At 49.3% G+C, this 24,260-nt stretch overlaps 1 protein-coding gene across 4 annotated transcripts in view; it reads right to left on the bottom strand.

Moving 5' to 3' along the window:
- LOC144798280 (uncharacterized) overlaps positions 1 to 24,260 on the bottom strand; it is a 2,046,403-nt gene that overhangs the window by 1,457,085 nt on the left and 565,058 nt on the right. The window lies entirely within an intron of this gene.

The raw sequence follows: 24,260 nt of genomic DNA, 5'->3' as shown, positions 1-24,260 counted from the left end.
AACGGTGATGGATCAAGCCCTGATCTTTGGACTGGGTAAGAGTGGTCTGCTTAATTCAGGCACTCTGTTCATCACCACCCCCTTTTCTGAATAATTTTGTCCACCATAAGCGTGGAAGGGTATACTCAGATGTGAGTCCCTTGCTCATTGCACCATCAGGATTCAAGCAAGCCGGGCCGAAGACGCCTGAAATGGCAGAAACCGGTCCCCGGAAGCTTGTTTCCTTCCCAGTACAAGAATTGGCTTGGTAGTTTGGTTTGCCCTGTTCCCATCATGCACTGGGACAGGAACAGACTAATTTGCATATAGCCAAGTTCTGAGCTGGGATGGTGCAGTGAGCTAAAAAACGGTGATGGATCAAGCCCTGATCTTTGGACTGGGTAAGAGTGGTCTGCTTAATTCAGGCACTCTGTTCATCACCACCCCCTTTTCTGAATAATTTTGTCCACCATAAGCGTGGAAGGGTATACTCAGATGTGAGTCCCTTGCTCATTGCACCATCAGGATTCAAGCAAGCCGGGCCGAAGACGCCTGAAATGGCAGAAACCGGTCCCCGGAAGCTTGTTTCCTTCCCAGTACAAGAATTGGCTTGGTAGTTTGGTTTGCCCTGTTCCCATCATGCACTGGGACAGGAACAGACTAATTTGCATATAGCCAAGTTCTGAGCTGGGATGGTGCAGTGAGCTAAAAAACGGTGATGGATCAAGCCCTGATCTTTGGACTGGGTAAGAGTGGTCTGCTTAATTCAGGCACTCTGTTCATCACCACCCCCTTTTCTGAATAATTTTGTCCACCATAAGCGTGGAAGGGTATACTCAGATGTGAGTCCCTTGCTCATTGCACCATCAGGATTCAAGCAAGCCGGGCCGAAGACGCCTGAAATGGCAGAAACCGGTCCCCGGAAGCTTGTTTCCTTCCCAGTACAAGAATTGGCTTGGTAGTTTGGTTTGCCCTGTTCCCATCATGCACTGGGACAGGAACAGACTAATTTGCATATAGCCAAGTTCTGAGCTGGGATGGTGCAGTGAGCTAAAAAACGGTGATGGATCAAGCCCTGATCTTTGGACTGGGTAAGAGTGGTCTGCTTAATTCAGGCACTCTGTTCATCACCACCCCCTTTTCTGAATAATTTTGTCCACCATAAGCGTGGAAGGGTATACTCAGATGTGAGTCCCTTGCTCATTGCACCATCAGGATTCAAGCAAGCCGGGCCGAAGACGCCTGAAATGGCAGAAACCGGTCCCCGGAAGCTTGTTTCCTTCCCAGTACAAGAATTGGCTTGGTAGTTTGGTTTGCCCTGTTCCCATCATGCACTGGGACAGGAACAGACTAATTTGCATATAGCCAAGTTCTGAGCTGGGATGGTGCAGTGAGCTAAAAAACGGTGATGGATCAAGCCCTGATCTTTGGACTGGGTAAGAGTGGTCTGCTTAATTCAGGCACTCTGTTCATCACCACCCCCTTTTCTGAATAATTTTGTCCACCATAAGCGTGGAAGGGTATACTCAGATGTGAGTCCCTTGCTCATTGCACCATCAGGATTCAAGCAAGCCGGGCCGAAGACGCCTGAAATGGCAGAAACCGGTCCCCGGAAGCTTGTTTCCTTCCCAGTACAAGAATTGGCTTGGTAGTTTGGTTTGCCCTGTTCCCATCATGCACTGGGACAGGAACAGACTAATTTGCATATAGCCAAGTTCTGAGCTGGGATGGTGCAGTGAGCTAAAAAACGGTGATGGATCAAGCCCTGATCTTTGGACTGGGTAAGAGTGGTCTGCTTAATTCAGGCACTCTGTTCATCACCACCCCCTTTTCTGAATAATTTTGTCCACCATAAGCGTGGAAGGGTATACTCAGATGTGAGTCCCTTGCTCATTGCACCATCAGGATTCAAGCAAGCCGGGCCGAAGACGCCTGAAATGGCAGAAACCGGTCCCCGGAAGCTTGTTTCCTTCCCAGTACAAGAATTGGCTTGGTAGTTTGGTTTGCCCTGTTCCCATCATGCACTGGGACAGGAACAGACTAATTTGCATATAGCCAAGTTCTGAGCTGGGATGGTGCAGTGAGCTAAAAAACGGTGATGGATCAAGCCCTGATCTTTGGACTGGGTAAGAGTGGTCTGCTTAATTCAGGCACTCTGTTCATCACCACCCCCTTTTCTGAATAATTTTGTCCACCATAAGCGTGGAAGGGTATACTCAGATGTGAGTCCCTTGCTCATTGCACCATCAGGATTCAAGCAAGCCGGGCCGAAGACGCCTGAAATGGCAGAAACCGGTCCCCGGAAGCTTGTTTCCTTCCCAGTACAAGAATTGGCTTGGTAGTTTGGTTTGCCCTGTTCCCATCATGCACTGGGACAGGAACAGACTAATTTGCATATAGCCAAGTTCTGAGCTGGGATGGTGCAGTGAGCTAAAAAACGGTGATGGATCAAGCCCTGATCTTTGGACTGGGTAAGAGTGGTCTGCTTAATTCAGGCACTCTGTTCATCACCACCCCCTTTTCTGAATAATTTTGTCCACCATAAGCGTGGAAGGGTATACTCAGATGTGAGTCCCTTGCTCATTGCACCATCAGGATTCAAGCAAGCCGGGCCGAAGACGCCTGAAATGGCAGAAACCGGTCCCCGGAAGCTTGTTTCCTTCCCAGTACAAGAATTGGCTTGGTAGTTTGGTTTGCCCTGTTCCCATCATGCACTGGGACAGGAACAGACTAATTTGCATATAGCCAAGTTCTGAGCTGGGATGGTGCAGTGAGCTAAAAAACGGTGATGGATCAAGCCCTGATCTTTGGACTGGGTAAGAGTGGTCTGCTTAATTCAGGCACTCTGTTCATCACCACCCCCTTTTCTGAATAATTTTGTCCACCATAAGCGTGGAAGGGTATACTCAGATGTGAGTCCCTTGCTCATTGCACCATCAGGATTCAAGCAAGCCGGGCCGAAGACGCCTGAAATGGCAGAAACCGGTCCCCGGAAGCTTGTTTCCTTCCCAGTACAAGAATTGGCTTGGTAGTTTGGTTTGCCCTGTTCCCATCATGCACTGGGACAGGAACAGACTAATTTGCATATAGCCAAGTTCTGAGCTGGGATGGTGCAGTGAGCTAAAAAACGGTGATGGATCAAGCCCTGATCTTTGGACTGGGTAAGAGTGGTCTGCTTAATTCAGGCACTCTGTTCATCACCACCCCCTTTTCTGAATAATTTTGTCCACCATAAGCGTGGAAGGGTATACTCAGATGTGAGTCCCTTGCTCATTGCACCATCAGGATTCAAGCAAGCCGGGCCGAAGACGCCTGAAATGGCAGAAACCGGTCCCCGGAAGCTTGTTTCCTTCCCAGTACAAGAATTGGCTTGGTAGTTTGGTTTGCCCTGTTCCCATCATGCACTGGGACAGGAACAGACTAATTTGCATATAGCCAAGTTCTGAGCTGGGATGGTGCAGTGAGCTAAAAAACGGTGATGGATCAAGCCCTGATCTTTGGACTGGGTAAGAGTGGTCTGCTTAATTCAGGCACTCTGTTCATCACCACCCCCTTTTCTGAATAATTTTGTCCACCATAAGCGTGGAAGGGTATACTCAGATGTGAGTCCCTTGCTCATTGCACCATCAGGATTCAAGCAAGCCGGGCCGAAGACGCCTGAAATGGCAGAAACCGGTCCCCGGAAGCTTGTTTCCTTCCCAGTACAAGAATTGGCTTGGTAGTTTGGTTTGCCCTGTTCCCATCATGCACTGGGACAGGAACAGACTAATTTGCATATAGCCAAGTTCTGAGCTGGGATGGTGCAGTGAGCTAAAAAACGGTGATGGATCAAGCCCTGATCTTTGGACTGGGTAAGAGTGGTCTGCTTAATTCAGGCACTCTGTTCATCACCACCCCCTTTTCTGAATAATTTTGTCCACCATAAGCGTGGAAGGGTATACTCAGATGTGAGTCCCTTGCTCATTGCACCATCAGGATTCAAGCAAGCCGGGCCGAAGACGCCTGAAATGGCAGAAACCGGTCCCCGGAAGCTTGTTTCCTTCCCAGTACAAGAATTGGCTTGGTAGTTTGGTTTGCCCTGTTCCCATCATGCACTGGGACAGGAACAGACTAATTTGCATATAGCCAAGTTCTGAGCTGGGATGGTGCAGTGAGCTAAAAAACGGTGATGGATCAAGCCCTGATCTTTGGACTGGGTAAGAGTGGTCTGCTTAATTCAGGCACTCTGTTCATCACCACCCCCTTTTCTGAATAATTTTGTCCACCATAAGCGTGGAAGGGTATACTCAGATGTGAGTCCCTTGCTCATTGCACCATCAGGATTCAAGCAAGCCGGGCCGAAGACGCCTGAAATGGCAGAAACCGGTCCCCGGAAGCTTGTTTCCTTCCCAGTACAAGAATTGGCTTGGTAGTTTGGTTTGCCCTGTTCCCATCATGCACTGGGACAGGAACAGACTAATTTGCATATAGCCAAGTTCTGAGCTGGGATGGTGCAGTGAGCTAAAAAACGGTGATGGATCAAGCCCTGATCTTTGGACTGGGTAAGAGTGGTCTGCTTAATTCAGGCACTCTGTTCATCACCACCCCCTTTTCTGAATAATTTTGTCCACCATAAGCGTGGAAGGGTATACTCAGATGTGAGTCCCTTGCTCATTGCACCATCAGGATTCAAGCAAGCCGGGCCGAAGACGCCTGAAATGGCAGAAACCGGTCCCCGGAAGCTTGTTTCCTTCCCAGTACAAGAATTGGCTTGGTAGTTTGGTTTGCCCTGTTCCCATCATGCACTGGGACAGGAACAGACTAATTTGCATATAGCCAAGTTCTGAGCTGGGATGGTGCAGTGAGCTAAAAAACGGTGATGGATCAAGCCCTGATCTTTGGACTGGGTAAGAGTGGTCTGCTTAATTCAGGCACTCTGTTCATCACCACCCCCTTTTCTGAATAATTTTGTCCACCATAAGCGTGGAAGGGTATACTCAGATGTGAGTCCCTTGCTCATTGCACCATCAGGATTCAAGCAAGCCGGGCCGAAGACGCCTGAAATGGCAGAAACCGGTCCCCGGAAGCTTGTTTCCTTCCCAGTACAAGAATTGGCTTGGTAGTTTGGTTTGCCCTGTTCCCATCATGCACTGGGACAGGAACAGACTAATTTGCATATAGCCAAGTTCTGAGCTGGGATGGTGCAGTGAGCTAAAAAACGGTGATGGATCAAGCCCTGATCTTTGGACTGGGTAAGAGTGGTCTGCTTAATTCAGGCACTCTGTTCATCACCACCCCCTTTTCTGAATAATTTTGTCCACCATAAGCGTGGAAGGGTATACTCAGATGTGAGTCCCTTGCTCATTGCACCATCAGGATTCAAGCAAGCCGGGCCGAAGACGCCTGAAATGGCAGAAACCGGTCCCCGGAAGCTTGTTTCCTTCCCAGTACAAGAATTGGCTTGGTAGTTTGGTTTGCCCTGTTCCCATCATGCACTGGGACAGGAACAGACTAATTTGCATATAGCCAAGTTCTGAGCTGGGATGGTGCAGTGAGCTAAAAAACGGTGATGGATCAAGCCCTGATCTTTGGACTGGGTAAGAGTGGTCTGCTTAATTCAGGCACTCTGTTCATCACCACCCCCTTTTCTGAATAATTTTGTCCACCATAAGCGTGGAAGGGTATACTCAGATGTGAGTCCCTTGCTCATTGCACCATCAGGATTCAAGCAAGCCGGGCCGAAGACGCCTGAAATGGCAGAAACCGGTCCCCGGAAGCTTGTTTCCTTCCCAGTACAAGAATTGGCTTGGTAGTTTGGTTTGCCCTGTTCCCATCATGCACTGGGACAGGAACAGACTAATTTGCATATAGCCAAGTTCTGAGCTGGGATGGTGCAGTGAGCTAAAAAACGGTGATGGATCAAGCCCTGATCTTTGGACTGGGTAAGAGTGGTCTGCTTAATTCAGGCACTCTGTTCATCACCACCCCCTTTTCTGAATAATTTTGTCCACCATAAGCGTGGAAGGGTATACTCAGATGTGAGTCCCTTGCTCATTGCACCATCAGGATTCAAGCAAGCCGGGCCGAAGACGCCTGAAATGGCAGAAACCGGTCCCCGGAAGCTTGTTTCCTTCCCAGTACAAGAATTGGCTTGGTAGTTTGGTTTGCCCTGTTCCCATCATGCACTGGGACAGGAACAGACTAATTTGCATATAGCCAAGTTCTGAGCTGGGATGGTGCAGTGAGCTAAAAAACGGTGATGGATCAAGCCCTGATCTTTGGACTGGGTAAGAGTGGTCTGCTTAATTCAGGCACTCTGTTCATCACCACCCCCTTTTCTGAATAATTTTGTCCACCATAAGCGTGGAAGGGTATACTCAGATGTGAGTCCCTTGCTCATTGCACCATCAGGATTCAAGCAAGCCGGGCCGAAGACGCCTGAAATGGCAGAAACCGGTCCCCGGAAGCTTGTTTCCTTCCCAGTACAAGAATTGGCTTGGTAGTTTGGTTTGCCCTGTTCCCATCATGCACTGGGACAGGAACAGACTAATTTGCATATAGCCAAGTTCTGAGCTGGGATGGTGCAGTGAGCTAAAAAACGGTGATGGATCAAGCCCTGATCTTTGGACTGGGTAAGAGTGGTCTGCTTAATTCAGGCACTCTGTTCATCACCACCCCCTTTTCTGAATAATTTTGTCCACCATAAGCGTGGAAGGGTATACTCAGATGTGAGTCCCTTGCTCATTGCACCATCAGGATTCAAGCAAGCCGGGCCGAAGACGCCTGAAATGGCAGAAACCGGTCCCCGGAAGCTTGTTTCCTTCCCAGTACAAGAATTGGCTTGGTAGTTTGGTTTGCCCTGTTCCCATCATGCACTGGGACAGGAACAGACTAATTTGCATATAGCCAAGTTCTGAGCTGGGATGGTGCAGTGAGCTAAAAAACGGTGATGGATCAAGCCCTGATCTTTGGACTGGGTAAGAGTGGTCTGCTTAATTCAGGCACTCTGTTCATCACCACCCCCTTTTCTGAATAATTTTGTCCACCATAAGCGTGGAAGGGTATACTCAGATGTGAGTCCCTTGCTCATTGCACCATCAGGATTCAAGCAAGCCGGGCCGAAGACGCCTGAAATGGCAGAAACCGGTCCCCGGAAGCTTGTTTCCTTCCCAGTACAAGAATTGGCTTGGTAGTTTGGTTTGCCCTGTTCCCATCATGCACTGGGACAGGAACAGACTAATTTGCATATAGCCAAGTTCTGAGCTGGGATGGTGCAGTGAGCTAAAAAACGGTGATGGATCAAGCCCTGATCTTTGGACTGGGTAAGAGTGGTCTGCTTAATTCAGGCACTCTGTTCATCACCACCCCCTTTTCTGAATAATTTTGTCCACCATAAGCGTGGAAGGGTATACTCAGATGTGAGTCCCTTGCTCATTGCACCATCAGGATTCAAGCAAGCCGGGCCGAAGACGCCTGAAATGGCAGAAACCGGTCCCCGGAAGCTTGTTTCCTTCCCAGTACAAGAATTGGCTTGGTAGTTTGGTTTGCCCTGTTCCCATCATGCACTGGGACAGGAACAGACTAATTTGCATATAGCCAAGTTCTGAGCTGGGATGGTGCAGTGAGCTAAAAAACGGTGATGGATCAAGCCCTGATCTTTGGACTGGGTAAGAGTGGTCTGCTTAATTCAGGCACTCTGTTCATCACCACCCCCTTTTCTGAATAATTTTGTCCACCATAAGCGTGGAAGGGTATACTCAGATGTGAGTCCCTTGCTCATTGCACCATCAGGATTCAAGCAAGCCGGGCCGAAGACGCCTGAAATGGCAGAAACCGGTCCCCGGAAGCTTGTTTCCTTCCCAGTACAAGAATTGGCTTGGTAGTTTGGTTTGCCCTGTTCCCATCATGCACTGGGACAGGAACAGACTAATTTGCATATAGCCAAGTTCTGAGCTGGGATGGTGCAGTGAGCTAAAAAACGGTGATGGATCAAGCCCTGATCTTTGGACTGGGTAAGAGTGGTCTGCTTAATTCAGGCACTCTGTTCATCACCACCCCCTTTTCTGAATAATTTTGTCCACCATAAGCGTGGAAGGGTATACTCAGATGTGAGTCCCTTGCTCATTGCACCATCAGGATTCAAGCAAGCCGGGCCGAAGACGCCTGAAATGGCAGAAACCGGTCCCCGGAAGCTTGTTTCCTTCCCAGTACAAGAATTGGCTTGGTAGTTTGGTTTGCCCTGTTCCCATCATGCACTGGGACAGGAACAGACTAATTTGCATATAGCCAAGTTCTGAGCTGGGATGGTGCAGTGAGCTAAAAAACGGTGATGGATCAAGCCCTGATCTTTGGACTGGGTAAGAGTGGTCTGCTTAATTCAGGCACTCTGTTCATCACCACCCCCTTTTCTGAATAATTTTGTCCACCATAAGCGTGGAAGGGTATACTCAGATGTGAGTCCCTTGCTCATTGCACCATCAGGATTCAAGCAAGCCGGGCCGAAGACGCCTGAAATGGCAGAAACCGGTCCCCGGAAGCTTGTTTCCTTCCCAGTACAAGAATTGGCTTGGTAGTTTGGTTTGCCCTGTTCCCATCATGCACTGGGACAGGAACAGACTAATTTGCATATAGCCAAGTTCTGAGCTGGGATGGTGCAGTGAGCTAAAAAACGGTGATGGATCAAGCCCTGATCTTTGGACTGGGTAAGAGTGGTCTGCTTAATTCAGGCACTCTGTTCATCACCACCCCCTTTTCTGAATAATTTTGTCCACCATAAGCGTGGAAGGGTATACTCAGATGTGAGTCCCTTGCTCATTGCACCATCAGGATTCAAGCAAGCCGGGCCGAAGACGCCTGAAATGGCAGAAACCGGTCCCCGGAAGCTTGTTTCCTTCCCAGTACAAGAATTGGCTTGGTAGTTTGGTTTGCCCTGTTCCCATCATGCACTGGGACAGGAACAGACTAATTTGCATATAGCCAAGTTCTGAGCTGGGATGGTGCAGTGAGCTAAAAAACGGTGATGGATCAAGCCCTGATCTTTGGACTGGGTAAGAGTGGTCTGCTTAATTCAGGCACTCTGTTCATCACCACCCCCTTTTCTGAATAATTTTGTCCACCATAAGCGTGGAAGGGTATACTCAGATGTGAGTCCCTTGCTCATTGCACCATCAGGATTCAAGCAAGCCGGGCCGAAGACGCCTGAAATGGCAGAAACCGGTCCCCGGAAGCTTGTTTCCTTCCCAGTACAAGAATTGGCTTGGTAGTTTGGTTTGCCCTGTTCCCATCATGCACTGGGACAGGAACAGACTAATTTGCATATAGCCAAGTTCTGAGCTGGGATGGTGCAGTGAGCTAAAAAACGGTGATGGATCAAGCCCTGATCTTTGGACTGGGTAAGAGTGGTCTGCTTAATTCAGGCACTCTGTTCATCACCACCCCCTTTTCTGAATAATTTTGTCCACCATAAGCGTGGAAGGGTATACTCAGATGTGAGTCCCTTGCTCATTGCACCATCAGGATTCAAGCAAGCCGGGCCGAAGACGCCTGAAATGGCAGAAACCGGTCCCCGGAAGCTTGTTTCCTTCCCAGTACAAGAATTGGCTTGGTAGTTTGGTTTGCCCTGTTCCCATCATGCACTGGGACAGGAACAGACTAATTTGCATATAGCCAAGTTCTGAGCTGGGATGGTGCAGTGAGCTAAAAAACGGTGATGGATCAAGCCCTGATCTTTGGACTGGGTAAGAGTGGTCTGCTTAATTCAGGCACTCTGTTCATCACCACCCCCTTTTCTGAATAATTGTTTCACTCAGGCACACTTCTAGCTCGGGTATATCTACAAAAGCAGCCCTTTTCCTTGGCCCTCTAGAGTCTCTTCTTGGTCAATTGGGTGTATTTTCTGATTTAGTTCGCACTCAGCTTGAGTGTTGGATGGCTGGCAAGAAAGTGTTATTCAGGTCTTGTTATGGCACTCTTAGTGCACGGAAATGATGGACATGTCCCACTTAGCGGTTGACACCTTGGTAGCTATGGTGGGGGCTGCTAGGTCTTGATTGACTATGCACGAAAACTATAATTGTGGCTTAGTTAACTTATGCACTAAGAAGCTTTGACTAATCCAACAGATGGGCTTGTTGTTTGGGAGCGCTCCTTTCGTAAGTATAGATAGGGAGACATTGGCATAGCGGCCAATTACCACGCATTTCTCAGCGCCTTTGCCTGAGCAAGCAGTGTAGCCCTGCAGATCAATTGTGCCTGTATTGCCACACTTTTATCCCGGCAAATTGGCACTATGGTGTGGTATTGTCAATTTGCACAGTATTTTGGGCCTGCGTTGGCACTCTTTCCCCTCCTGCCTGATCCCACCTAGACCTCCCAGCTCGGGCTCCACTGTGGTTCACGCTGATACTTTATAGCCTCTCCTTTTCATATCGGGGGTCACTTGTGGGCAACCACGCGGCCATGTAGACGTTTGCTTTGGCTGCACTGCATGTATTCACAGTTGGCTAGGATGCTGGTTTTTAGCTTCACAGGGACCAACGGACAGGCAAAGGGGGACGTTTGGGACTTTTGACAGGCACGAGGAGATAACTTACACAGTGTAAAAGGGATGTGGCCCATGCGAAATATATACAGCCTTTTACGCATTCTGGAGAAACTTGCGGCCACGAAGTGAGTAGTCCAAATAATGTTATTGGGCACCAGGCACCATTTGATGCACTTCGTATGTTGATGTATTTTGTACTTTTACGTACCTGTAGGGGCAGGTAATATCAGTATATATACTATCCACAGGAATAAACCAATGCCACCCTTTGGTGCACTGAACTAAGGAAACACCACTCATAGCAATTTTACCACGAGCCCTGTTCAGGGTGGCCAGTTCATGGTCGGCTAGGCATGTGAGCTTTTAGTGTGGCTTCTTCATTTTGTGCGTCTAAGCTGCATGGACTATGTCAACAGATGGGCTGATGGAAGGGCAGGCTTGCACCACGTGATGGTTCATCTAGATCATCCTAGACAGTCTTCCAGTCCTGCCTTTAGACCGCTTTTCGGCTCTCGTGACCAACTGTCTTGCCTAGTTGGGGTGCATTAGGTGAAGGGAGCAGGGGGGTAGAGCTTATTTCGGCACATCTGGTTGGAAGTTGGCTTGTGGGGCATCTCTTTGCTCTCTGGGCTGGCATGTTTTTTGGTCTTTACCCCCCTGCGGATTACTGCAAGCTCACTTCCCCAGGGCTAGGTAGTCAACTAAGGAAGGGGGGGGGGGCTGGCCTCCGACAGGCCTTGCCAGGTCAGAGGTAGCCAATCTTTGGTTAGAGCCTGCAGTGGTGATGGTGTTCAAAACCCAGTCTGGTGGTTCTGGGCCAGCTTCCCTCGCCATCCGCTGCCGGGAGCAGCAGGCCCTAGGTGCCTTTTGAGGATCAGGCAAGGGTATTCTGGACTGATGTGCGTGTCTCCGTATTGACACGCTCACAGACTGGTTCCAGCGGAGGCTCCCCGTCCACCATATAGGGAACCTTGTTGACACAGCATCTTTCTAGTAGACACCATCCTGGTGTGTAGATCAGGGTCTCTGCAGGCAAGGCGTTCGTCTAGGGAGGCGCTGGAGCCCAGGCGCAGGAAGTCCTGCGCTGTGTGTAATTCAAAGGGCAGAAGAGACAGGACGTCGTTAGACTTGGGACACCTTACGCCATGTGCAAGGGGCTTCGGGAGGATACCTTGACACTCCTGCCCGAGTTAGCTGGAACTGTTCTGGCTGGTTAAGGGTGAGGCCCTAGAAATTACAAGCTAGGAATAGTAGGAAGTATGCCGGCCTTGGTGGGGGGCCCTGGCTGCGACGGTCGCCACACCCAGGGCTGTGGCGGAGTTACAGGGCGATCCAGAGGCGGAAAGGTACCCGGGAGTACCCTCTTCAGGAGCACAATAGGATGCTGAGGCCTAATATCCCCAGGAAGTCTGTGCGGTGGACCCTGGGGGTGCGACGGCGCCCCGCTATCCTAGGGGCGGTTGGAAACCTGTACAACCGGGGGTCGCTTGAACGCTCCGCCTCTCGTAGGGGGGAGGGGCGTGAGCAGGAGGGTGGACCAATGGTTCACCGGAAATGGGAGGAGCCATCTCCTCTCCACAACCGCTAAGCAACGATTGGCTAAGACCACGTTGCAAATTGGCCCATCAGGTGGTAGGTCGCGAGGGGCGGCTTGCCTTTGGATCGTCTGTAAGATAACCCACCTTGTTGGCATGTGTATATGCTAATAAACCTGCAGCTACTTTTCTCCAACAAAAAGTTGTCTTGTCTGCTTATTTCTGCGACATGCATGTTGCTGCGAGCGGGCTGGTGAGTGGGCCGATATTGGCACTATGCCTGATTCCAACTGCAGGCCACTATTTAACTTGATTTACGGGGCCCTTTGATTTGACTGCCTGGGTCTTTTTTTGTTCTGTTCAAGCCCAGCCCTGCGTCTGCTCTACACCCTACATACTCCGGACGCTAGGTCCCCGCCCTCTGCACGCGCTCTCTGCTCCCCACACAGACTGTCCATCCGCGCTACGTCCCTGTGCTCAGTGGTGTCCATGGTCAACCCTGCTCTGCAGATGCAGCAAGTCTGGGGCTCTTTTGGCTGCAACTCGTCACAGGAAAGGCGGGAAGGTGAGCGGATGAGTGAAATGGTGGAGGAGTGGGTGAGTGAAGAATGCATGGATAGGTGAAGTATTGAAAGGATGGATGTAAGAATTGGTTAGTGAAATAAAGGATGTGTGAAAGGATGGATGTATGAGTAAGTGAAAGGATGGTTGAATGAAAGGAAGGATGGAGTGAAAGGATGGATGTATGAGTAAGTGAAAGGATGGGTGAATGGAAGGATGGATGTATGAGTAAGTGAAAGGATGGTTGAATGAAAGGAAGGATGGATGTATGAGTAAGTGAAAGGATGGTTGAATGAAAGGAAGGATGGAGTGAAAGGATGGATGTGTGAGTAAGTGAAAGGATGGGTGAATGAAAGGAAGGATGTGTGAAAGGATGGATGTATGAGTAAGTGAAAGGATGGGTGAATGAAAGGAAGGATGGAGTGAAAGGATGGATGTATGAGTAAGTGAAAGGATGGTTGAATGAAAGGAAGGATGGAGTGGATGGATGTATGAGTAAGTGAAAGGATGGGTGAATGAAAGGAAGGATGGAGTGGATGGATGTATGAGTAAGTGAAAGGATGGGTGAATGGAAGGAAGGATGTGTGAAAGGATGGATGTATGAGTAAGTGAAAGGATGGGTGAATGAAAGGAAGGATGGAGTGAAAGGATGGATGTATGAGTAAGTGAAAGGATGGGTGAATGAAAGGAAGGATGTGTGAAAGGATGGATGTATGAGTAAGTGAAAGGATGGTTGAATGAAAGGAAGGATGGAGTGAAAGGATGGATGTATGAGTAAGTGAAAGGATGGGTGAATGAAAGGAAGGATGTGTGAAAGGATGGATGTATGAGTAAGTGAAAGGATGGGTGAATGAAAGGAAGGATGTGTGAAAGGATGGATGTATGAGTAAGTGAAAGGATGGTTGAATGAAAGGAAGGATGGAGTGAAAGGATGGATGTATGAGTAAGTGAAAGGATGGTTGAATGAAAGGAAGGATGGAGTGAAAGGATGGATGTATGAGTAAGTGAAAGGATGGGTGAATGAAAGGAAGGATGTGTGAAAGGATGGATGTATGAGTAAGTGAAAGGATGGGTGAATGAAAGGAAGGATGGAGTGAAAGGATGGATGTATGAGTAAGTGAAAGGATGGTTGAATGAAAGGAAGGATGGAGTGGATGGATGTATGAGTAAGTGAAAGGATGGGTGAATATAAGGAAGGATGTGTGAAAGGATGGATGTATGAGTAAGTGAAAGGATGGGTGAATGAAAGGAAGGATGGATGTATGAGTAAGTGAAAGGATGGGTGAATGAAAGGAAGGATGGAGTGAAAGGATGGATGTATGAGTAAGTGAAAGGATGGGTGAATGAAAGGAAGGATGGAGTGAAAGGATGGATGTATGAGTAAGTGAAAGGATGGGTGAATGAAAGGAAGGATGGAGTGAAAGGATGGATGGCTAATGTTAGAATTGGGGGTCTCTGGTTGGCACAGGTATGTACTTGTGACAAACAGGGACCCTCTCCTCTAGTCAGGGCAAGGGACTCACTCCTGGAAATAACCACTGCTCACCCTCTAGGTGGCGTGGCGCGAGCAGACAAGGCTAAACCCCAGAGTGTTTAGAGTTAAGCATTTGAAATAACACACAGTAATCAGTTGACACACTACAGATGGACACATGGCTGGCTTTTAAGTAAAAATATAATTCTTTTATATTCAGGCTTATCACAAGTTCCAAATAACACTTAGGGATGTTCCACAATACTCGCACAGCAATCAGTTCGTTTTGGGCAATGTTTTATACTGCTGTGCTCGTCGTAGCGCTCTGGTGCGATCTGTGCGGTTCGAAAAGAAAAGGGTCTTGCTGAGTCTCGCGTGCCTCGCAGACACGTTAGTCCGAGGTGCGGGGCACGGTACGATGCGACTTGTACCTCGTTGACAAAACAAAGGCTTTTCAAATTGTACGCGCCTCGCGGATACTGCAGTCTGGGGCGCGGCACAAAGGACGATGCGGTCACAGTCCCTTTTAAGCTTTGGGGAGAGTTCTGGGTGGATGGTGCGGTGCCGGTCAGACGTCCCACGGCGCGGTGCCTTCCTTGTGGTGCGACTACAGCTCGGGCAGTAGTCACGGTACGTTGGGCAGCGATGCGTTGTGGAGCGCAGGCTCTTCGTTGCAGAGTCCGCTCCGATCCTGTAGGGGGGAAACGGCGGACGGCGATGACGGGGGCGATACGATCCCGATGCGATCGCAAGGTACGGGACGTACACCAACCGCACTAAGCGCCGCTGCTGCTTAATTACAGCGGCGGGGCGTGTTCAGCAGGACGCCACAAGGGAGAAGCGAACACGAGCAAAGTCCGTCTTTACGTTGCGAGCTACGACTCGGGGGCCACAGAATCACGGTGCTTGGACCGGACGGGCCCATTCTTGCGTTGGCAGCAGTCACGGTGCTCAGGCCAGGCGGGGCTGGCCTTTACGGTACGAGCTGCGGTGCGACCAAGCAGAAGTCGCGTAGCTTGGCGGGGCACGGGTGCCCAGGCTCTTCAGAGTGCGCGACGAAGGGTCACAGCACACTCAGCTTTCCTCGGTTAGCGCTGCAGGGACAGGCAGCACAATCAGCAGCTTTTCCTTCAGGGGGGTAGCGCCCAATTTCCATCTACCCTGTCTGAACTTGCCACCAGCCATCTCCATATGTAGTTGTTTTAGCCGGGGTCCCGAACTTAAAACCATACCACTCAGAATCCTACCTTGAATTAAAAAACAAGATAACTTTCTGGTTAAACAGGAATAGACCATTTAATGGCCCCGAGCAGGGAGAAATATTGTTTGCTCGCAGGGTTAGTTGGGTGGGGTCGAGGCGCAAAGACATCTCGGGGGATTGTGTAGTAATTAACTTTAGGGACCGAGGTGTGGTTAACTATATACTTGAGTGAGGGTGTGGGAACACAGCTGGTACTATACAGTCACTCCCACTAGGTTACTTCTACCAACCTGATGTGATGACCTTCATGGGAAGACCTGACTACATGACAAGGGAAACTTGTACATACAGGGGCCATAGGGACTATCAATCCTCAGCTGGAGTGTTTGCTGGGAACTTTGGTGTCTCCGTTAATAATAGATTTAGTTCCCTGGAACTGGAGGATTGACTGCTACCTCCTTTAGTGACACACACAGAGACGCACTCAGACTCCCATGGTACTTGTCCAGAGGTGGCGCGTAATGTGGATAGATACACTGGCGGGGAGGTATCCAGTTCTTTCCATGCTCTGTAACCACTTCCAGATAATACAGAAACTGATGGGCACTCCTTTACCCGAGCTGAGCTAGCTCGGAGCGCCACCCCTTCCCCTAAAACCTTGGTAGTTGAGTGTCCCAATATTAGGATCATATCCTGGAATATTGCAGGAATCAGCTCAACCCTGGACATACCAGACGGGGGGAAATATATAGACGCGTTCGACCTGTGCCTATTCCAGGAAACTTGGGCCTTGACAGCCCCTCATAGAGCGGGATTCACCACATTTGTAAACCCGCTTCCCAGGGCTCTAGGGGGAGACCACTTGGGGGTCGTTGCATCTGGGTGGGCACCCACTGAGGCTGCTCTGCGAAACTGATTGACACCCAATCTCCAGATATTCTGTCTCCTTTTATCTTTTGTGGATGGTCCATAGGTAGCCCTTATTAATGTGTACTCTCGCCCTACACCAATTACGCAGACTTCACATACTCTGGCCTTGCTTGACACCCTATTTTTTTCCCCTTTCCACCCCTGCACATAAATTTATAGGGGGGTATTTTAATTCTCATTACGAACCATTGCCTGGCATTAATTCTATTACCCACGATGAAGATTCGGTATGGTCCATCCCAGAATGTAATATGTATCCTGCTCGTGGTTGGACCCCCTTAGGGATGCAGCTCTATAAGCTTACAGTCTCCCATTCACTTAGAGCATGCAATGGTAGATTTCCTCTGGATATTCCTGGTAACAACAGGCCTGGAAGCAGCTCCACCATAGATTATATTATGGTTAGTGTTGAATTTTGGAGCTGTATAAAAAATGTCTGGGTAAGCCCTAGGCCCGACAGTGATCATAATTCACTGGTTCTGGAACTCAAATCTATTGTGGGACATAGTAAAAAACATCCCTCAGAGGAGCTTGTCCCCCACTCTAATTTAACTGTTGCCAACGGAGGGAGAAGGGTTAGATGGACCAAATTTGTACAGGCCGAGGACAAGATTGCTGCACTATACAATCTTGCCATTCCTTTTTTAGAGAATGCTTTTAGTCTACCATATGACAGTTTTAGTCAAGTTTACCTCTCCTCTTTCTAGAACATCCACCAAGAATTATGCAGTAAACTAGCGGGTTTCTGTTATACTACCGCTGACTCTAAGGCACGATCTCATAGTAATAATCAATGGCACAACAAATCATGCGGCTTAATTAAAAGTGCCCTACTTGTGGAAATTAAAAAGGGAACTCCCTCGAGCATAAGAGCTGCTAGGGCCCATTATAAGAAAATTATTGCCGAGGCAAAGCGGGAATGGGAGGCGGACAGATGGGAGAATATTAAATCTGCCCTCGATAACCGTGAATTAAGAACTTTTTGGAACCGTGTCAAGTCTGGCAATACTGAAGGGGCACCAGCAATTGAGCCCAATGTTAGCGAAGCTGTTTGGAGTCGTCATTTTAAAAATATTCTATAGGCATCGAAGATACTTCTTTAGACCCTCTAGTCCCTCTCGTGATCCCCAGTGCTACATTCAATCCCAGTAGTATAGATAATAACATCCCTCCATGTACTATGCAAGAAGTGGAGGTGACTCTGGATTCTTTACTGCCAGCGAAGGCCCCGGGCCTGGATAAAATCCCTGGCGACTTGTACTGTAGCGACTGCAAGGTTTGGGCGCCCTTTCTATGGGTATTCTCCAATGCTCTCCTTCAGGGCATGAAGCTACCCCAACCTAGTTGGGAGCAGAAATTGTGCCAATATTTAACAAGCATTTACAATGCAATGGTCTCTGCATTATTAAAGGTAGAGCTATTGGCATTGCTCATGACATTTAAAAAAAAAAAATCATAAATAAATGGCATTGTCATTTACATTGCCAATAGCTTAATCGTTAAATAAATGGCATTGTCATTTACTATGCCAATAGCTTAATTGCTCACAAATGCATGACCTATTGCATTTACACCCACACACACAAAGCCCCACATACAGAGCCACCCACACAGAGCCACAGACACACACACAGAGCCCCCCCCACACACAGAGCCCCCCCACACACAGAGCCCCCCCACACACACAGAGCCCCCCCACACACAGAGCCCCCCCACACACAGAGCCCCCCCACACACACAGAGCCCCCCCACACACACAGAGCCCCCCCCACACACAGAGCCCCCCCCACACACAGAGCCCCCCCCACACCCAGAGCCCCCCATACACCCAGAGCCCCCCATACACCCAGAGCCACACATACACCCAGAGCCACACATACACCCAGAGCCACACATACACCCAGAGCTACACACACACCCAGAGCCACACACACACACACACACACCCACCCAGAGCCACACACACCCACCCACCCAGAGCCACACACACACACACCCAGAGCCACACACACACACACCCAGAGCCACACACACACACACCCAGAGCCACACACACCCACCCACCCAGAGCCACACACACACACAAAACCACACACACACACACAGAGCCCCCCACACACACAGAGCCCCCCACACACACAGAGCCCCCCACACACACAGAGCCCCCCACACACAGAGCCCCCCACACACAGAGCCCCCCACACACAGAGCCACACATACACCCAGAGCCACACATACACCCAGAGCCACACACACACACCCAGAGCCACACACCCACACCCAGAGCCACACACACACCCACCCAGAGCCACACACACACACCCACCCAGAGCCACACACACACCCAGAGCCACACACACACACACCCAGAGCCACACACACACACACACACCCAGAGCTACGCTACCCACCCCCAGAGCCACACGCACACACCCAGAGCCACACACACACACCCAGAGCCACATACACACACAGGAGAGCAAGCACAGCGAGGGGCAGAGAAGCAAGACCTGCCCCATCCAGGATCCTACCGGGGACCTCCAACCTGCCCCCTAAACGCTGTACGCGCTACCAGGCTGACACGCTGGGGTCACCAGCAGGCATGAGTTGTTCAGGTGCACCTCTGTGTGCCCTGAATGCGGATCCTGCCGCAGCTGCTGCACGAATTGGGTGGTAACAACACAGTACCCCCGTTATGGAGGCGCATAAACTCAAGGCGGCAATGCCGCTCAGCTCCCCCAACCGCTGGGGACTCGTGCTCTCGCTGGGGTGCGGGCACCATGTTGCTCACCGTTCCCTACTGCTAACAAACCCTCCATTGCTCCGCAGCATGGGATGCCCGAGTGGCTGGTTAGGCCCGCATGACTGTCTCCCCCCCCCCCCCCCCGTTTGTGCCCGGCAAATAGCTAAAGCCCCTTGAAGGGCATCGAACCAGATCAAGTTGAGGGGGGGGGGGGGGGGGTTGGGCAAGATCGCGCTCCATTGAGCTGCCCTGTTCAGTGTCCAAAATATTTGCCCATAATCACAGGAGGTTTGGGCTTCATGCCAGGCTTGTGAGGGACAGACAAAAAGAAAACCTCTCCTTGCCCCATTGCTTCGCAAACGGGGTGGATGATCGGCACAGGGGATAGACTGCATCACAACGCCCGGGAGGCCGGATCAACCCTATGCGGCGGACCCGCACCCGGTGAACCAGCCGGTGGATTGGGGGCGGGGGGTGGGACACCACCCCAAGGGATCATCGGAGACCGGCACAATCCAAGCTCACCGCGGCACAGGATCCCCCACACCCAGTACGGGTAAAAGCCCAGTATGACAAAGCCGGCAAAGCTTTAGGCACCGACGTTAGTTACCCTGCCTGCCGATTGACTGTTCGCTCATGCTGCCAATCCCCCCTAAATGCGCCAGCCTTCCCCCACGCTCGCTGTGAATGGGATGATAGACGAGGAGCACCAACAGGCACGAGGCAGCACCAAGGCACAGGGGCATCGAACCCCCAGTCATGGCAGCACAGGGAGGCAGGATACATGCCGTTCGCGTCCCCGCCATGCCCCGGCACAGTCCCCAAATGGCGTGCAGGCCCTTACTCGATCAGGGGCAGAAGAAAACTTACCTGGAGTGGTAGCCAGGCTGTTCCGGGCAACAATGGCGGCTGCAATCATCCGAAATTTTCGGAATCGGGGGCGTGTTTTTTGCTGAATGACGGATGACGTCACTGATTAAAAAATGCAAAAAAAACACACCCCCGAATCCGCTCAAGCCGGGGCTAGAACCGAGTGACGCCCCTCTCCTCCAATGGCTGGCCAGCATTTACGAGTCCCCATACTGGACAACGTAAAATCTTCAGATCCGCCCAATGCTTACAGCAGTGCGGACGAGACCTCGACCTAAAAAGGACTCTCCCTTAGACCCGGCGAATTATCGCCCAATTAGCTTAATAGATGTCTAGCAGAAATTATATGCACGCTTTTTATTGGCAAGATTGCAGTCTTGGATGGAGGAACATCAGATCCTTACACCGTTACAAGCTGGATTCCGGTCGAAGGTTTCTACCATAACCAGGTATTCAGACTGCAAATGATTCACTGGAAGACTGTTACTATGGAAGGGGATAGCGTGTAGCTTACTTTTGTTGATCGAAGATTTGCAGTCGACATGGTCTGGCGTGATAAGCTCTGGGCCACAATGAGAGCCATGGGTGTGCCACCATATCTACGCGACCAGATTGAACGCCTACATAAAGAAACATTTGCAAGGGTACGATTTGGGAAAAGAGGGGATTAACAGCCCCCTTTCCGGTGGAAAAAGAGGTCTGGCAGGGCTGTGTCCTGGCCCCAACACTCTTTTCTCTCTTCCTTAATGGCTTGATTGCTGATCTATTGGCCACAAAAGAATTAGATAACCCCGGCTGGCGAACCGTAAGATTCCTGCACTTATGTTTGCGGATGACACAATCTTATTATCCAAGTCCCCTATGGGATTGCAAAGGACTTTGACAGAGTTCTGTAACTTTTGCAAAAATAGAAACCTTGAGATTAATCTCTCTAGGACCAAATACATGATTTTTCTTTCAAAGACTCTCAATTGTCCTCATCCGAAAATGAATGGGATAGCTTTGGAGAGAACGTCCACTTTTGAATACCTGGGGGTCAGTATCAATGACCAAATGGACTGGGGGCCCCAAGTAACAAAAGCAAACCTGCTACAATCTTCCGGTGGTATTCTTAAGGTCCATAACAAATGCAGTTTGAAAATGGTGGGCCCCCTGGTGGAAATCTATAAGACTCAAGCCAGGGTTGAACTGTGGGGCCACTGCTTCGAGAGTTCACTGGTTCTGACAGAGAACAACTTCTTTAGATGTCTTTTGGGGCTCCCGAAGGGTACACCACTTATCCCCTTGAGGTTAGATCTCGCTGTTGACCCCATTAAGGATAAAATGCCAACCGCCCTCTCCTTTTTGGCGACGACTCTGGAGCACCCCGAGCTTGCTACCTATAGGGAGGAACTAAAGAACGTCCTGTCCATCTTGGGTGCGGGCAAGTTACCATGGCTCCAGCACATTAGACACCTCTGCACTAAAATCGGGAGACCTAATCTTTGGAACTCACCGGAGGATTCATGTCCTCTCATTTCCAAGAAATCACTCTCCCTGGCATTAAAGGAATACAATTTGGCGTCTCTAACACAGAACAGTCGATTGGGTGCCCTAACTAATAGTTTTCTGGAGGCCAAACATACTTACAAATTTGAGCAGACTCTGGACAACATTCAGCCCCTCATGACAAATAAACTTTACCTGCAATTTAGGCATGGAACACTTCATTAAGGGTTTTAACAAACAAATGGAGAGGTATTTCGACAACTCCTTTGGGTTGTCCAGGCTGCACTGAAAAGGAAGAACCAGACCTCCACGTTGTGTTATTCTGCCCGCTTTATAAAAAAGTCAGAGTAAGGTGGATTCGGCAATTATGTAATAACTTGGGTCTCAGAAACTACTTAGCAATATACAGGATCCTGAAATATGACTCTACCCCATTGATAGCTTTTGCCATCTCAAGGTTTTTGTTTTCAATGTGGTGCACTCGCAGAGCTAGGGTTAAGGCTATAGAAAGTCTCTCAAGCTAGGTTGTAGTAAATGAACTCTTAGGAATGATAAGCATCTCCTGCTATTAAATATCCTTGTTATTTGGTGTTCGTTATATATGCTTCCCTCCCTAATTTTACCGTCATTTTAATACTTTGTAATATGTTATATTTGTATCTTGATTTTATTCACACTTTTAATCTGGTCTCATGTAAAGCTTTATACTATCCTTTTTAGTTTTTAGATTTTATATTGTGTTTTGTATTCTGCTTTTATGGTTGAAAACTGCTGAAATAAAGCTTTATTGACTGACTTTCCATCTTTAGAGCTATCACTACTTGCTGCCCCTTTATAGTTGGCTCTGTGCCTCTGCTGTCCCTTGCATCTCACTTGCCATCCCTGAACATTACTCCCTGGTCAGATCCAACAGAATATACTTCTGGAGGGGGGCGTGTGCGGGTTGCGTGGGAGGGTGGAGGAAATCGCCATTGCATTTCATGCCTCCCTTAAGGATGAGCTCATTGACACATTATGTACTGGATGGCTTGAGATTTGTATCTTTAACCTGTCACCTACAGAAGTCAGGAAAGGGGAACTGTCGTACTGCCGCCCCCTCCCCGGTGCCAAGAATGACTTCCCGCAAACACTAATTGACTTCATTGCCCTTCATGTCTTGGCCATGAAAATGTTGTTAGTACTAGGTGACTTTAATGATCAGGGTGAAACTGTGGAGGATCCCTGTCTCACCCAACTTTGAGTGAATCTGCTCTCTATTGGACTGAGCGGTACAAAAGGGGGTGGTGATGGACGGAGCATCTGAACCAATCAAACACTCACACCCAGTCAACAGATCTGGGTTTAATCCATCACCGTTCTTTAGCCCACTCTGCCACCCCAGTTCAGACATGGCCATATGCAAATCAGTCTAATCCTGTGCCTCATGGGAACAGTCCAGCCCGAACTGCCAAGCCATGCCTTCCCTGGACCGGAATCAAGCTTCCTAGGACCGGTTTCTGGCATTCCAGCCGTCTTCAGCCATGCTTGCTTGAATCCAGAGTCAAAGTGAGCAAGGGACTCACGTCTAAACATACCCTGCCAACTTATGGCGAACAAAGCGGTACAAAAGGGGGTGGTGATGGACGGAGCATCTGAGCCAATCAAACACTCACACCCAGTAAACAGATCTGGGTTTAATCCATCACCGTTCTTTAGGCCACTCTGCCACCCCAGTTCACACATAGCCATATGCAAATCAGTCTGACCATGTGCCTCATGGGAACAGTCCAGCCTGAACTGCCAAGCCATGCCTTCCCTGGACCGGAATCAAGCTTCTTAGGACCGGTTTCTGGCATTCCAGCCGTCTTCAGCCAGGCTTGCTTGAATCCAGTGGCAAAGTGAGCAAGGGACTCACGTCTGAGCATACCCTGCCAACTTATGGCAAAGAAAGCGGTACAAAAGGGGGTGGTGATGGACGGAGCATCTGAACCAATCAAACACTCACACCCAGTAAACAGATCTGGGTTTAATCCATCACCGTTCTTTAGCCCACTCTGCCACTACAGCCAGGCTTGCTTGAATCCAGTGTTAAAGTCATAAGTTGGTAATGTAGTGCCTTTCTCCAGTAAGATGGACTTGATATAGGCAAATTCTGTTGGAGATTGGAGCCCCCTCAAAGTGTGATGTTCTGGTGGGCAGGGTTGTTTTTCAGAAACAGAAGGAGGATAAAAATCGGAATGGTTTTTCCGTAGATACGTCTTTTAATGGCGTTGACCGCTGCCCGGGCCTGAATGGAATATCCAGATAATGGAACATCCACTACCTAGGCCTGTTATGAACATCATTATATACAGAACAATTTGAGGAAGTATCTTTATCCCTTTACAGAATAACTACTGCAACTCCATTTTAAAGATCAGAAGAGTTCTATATCCCTCATAACTCGCCTGCCTTTATATACTCAGGAATCTGTGGCTCGATTCCCAAGAAGAAGGCGCTGGTATAGCGCCGAAACGCGCGTCGGAATTAATCTTAGTCTCGCCACAAACGCGCGTCGGAATTAATCTTAATCTCGCCACACCCTTAATAATATGAAATTAGGCACTGTCTGAACAATGTACCTTTTAATGATGACTTTTTTTTAGACTCAGACACCCTGCGTCAAGAGAAATCAATGTGCAAGCACCTAGAGCGCAGGTGGAGTTAAAATCTCCTAAAGATAAAGCAGATTATCACTCCAGGCTGGGAAGCTATCATAATAAGGTCAGGCCTCCCGGAGAGCTTTGTTAGCAATCTCAATTGAAGAAGCAGGGAATTTAACCAAAGAACTTTTTAAAGCTTTAAATAATTTCGTGAAATCCTGCGCTTTTATGCTATCACCGAGGCCTCTCAGGATTTCTACGATAAAATTGCCAATTTCTTTGAAGACAAAATCCAATCTATCTATAAAAATCTGCCAGCTATCTCAGACAGCTTTC

This window comes from Lissotriton helveticus, chromosome 12, assembly GCF_964261635.1.
Source record: "Lissotriton helveticus chromosome 12, aLisHel1.1, whole genome shotgun sequence".
In the NCBI taxonomy this organism is placed as follows: Eukaryota; Metazoa; Chordata; class Amphibia; order Caudata; family Salamandridae; genus Lissotriton; species Lissotriton helveticus.
This window is presented reverse-complemented; position numbering and strand designations above follow the sequence as displayed.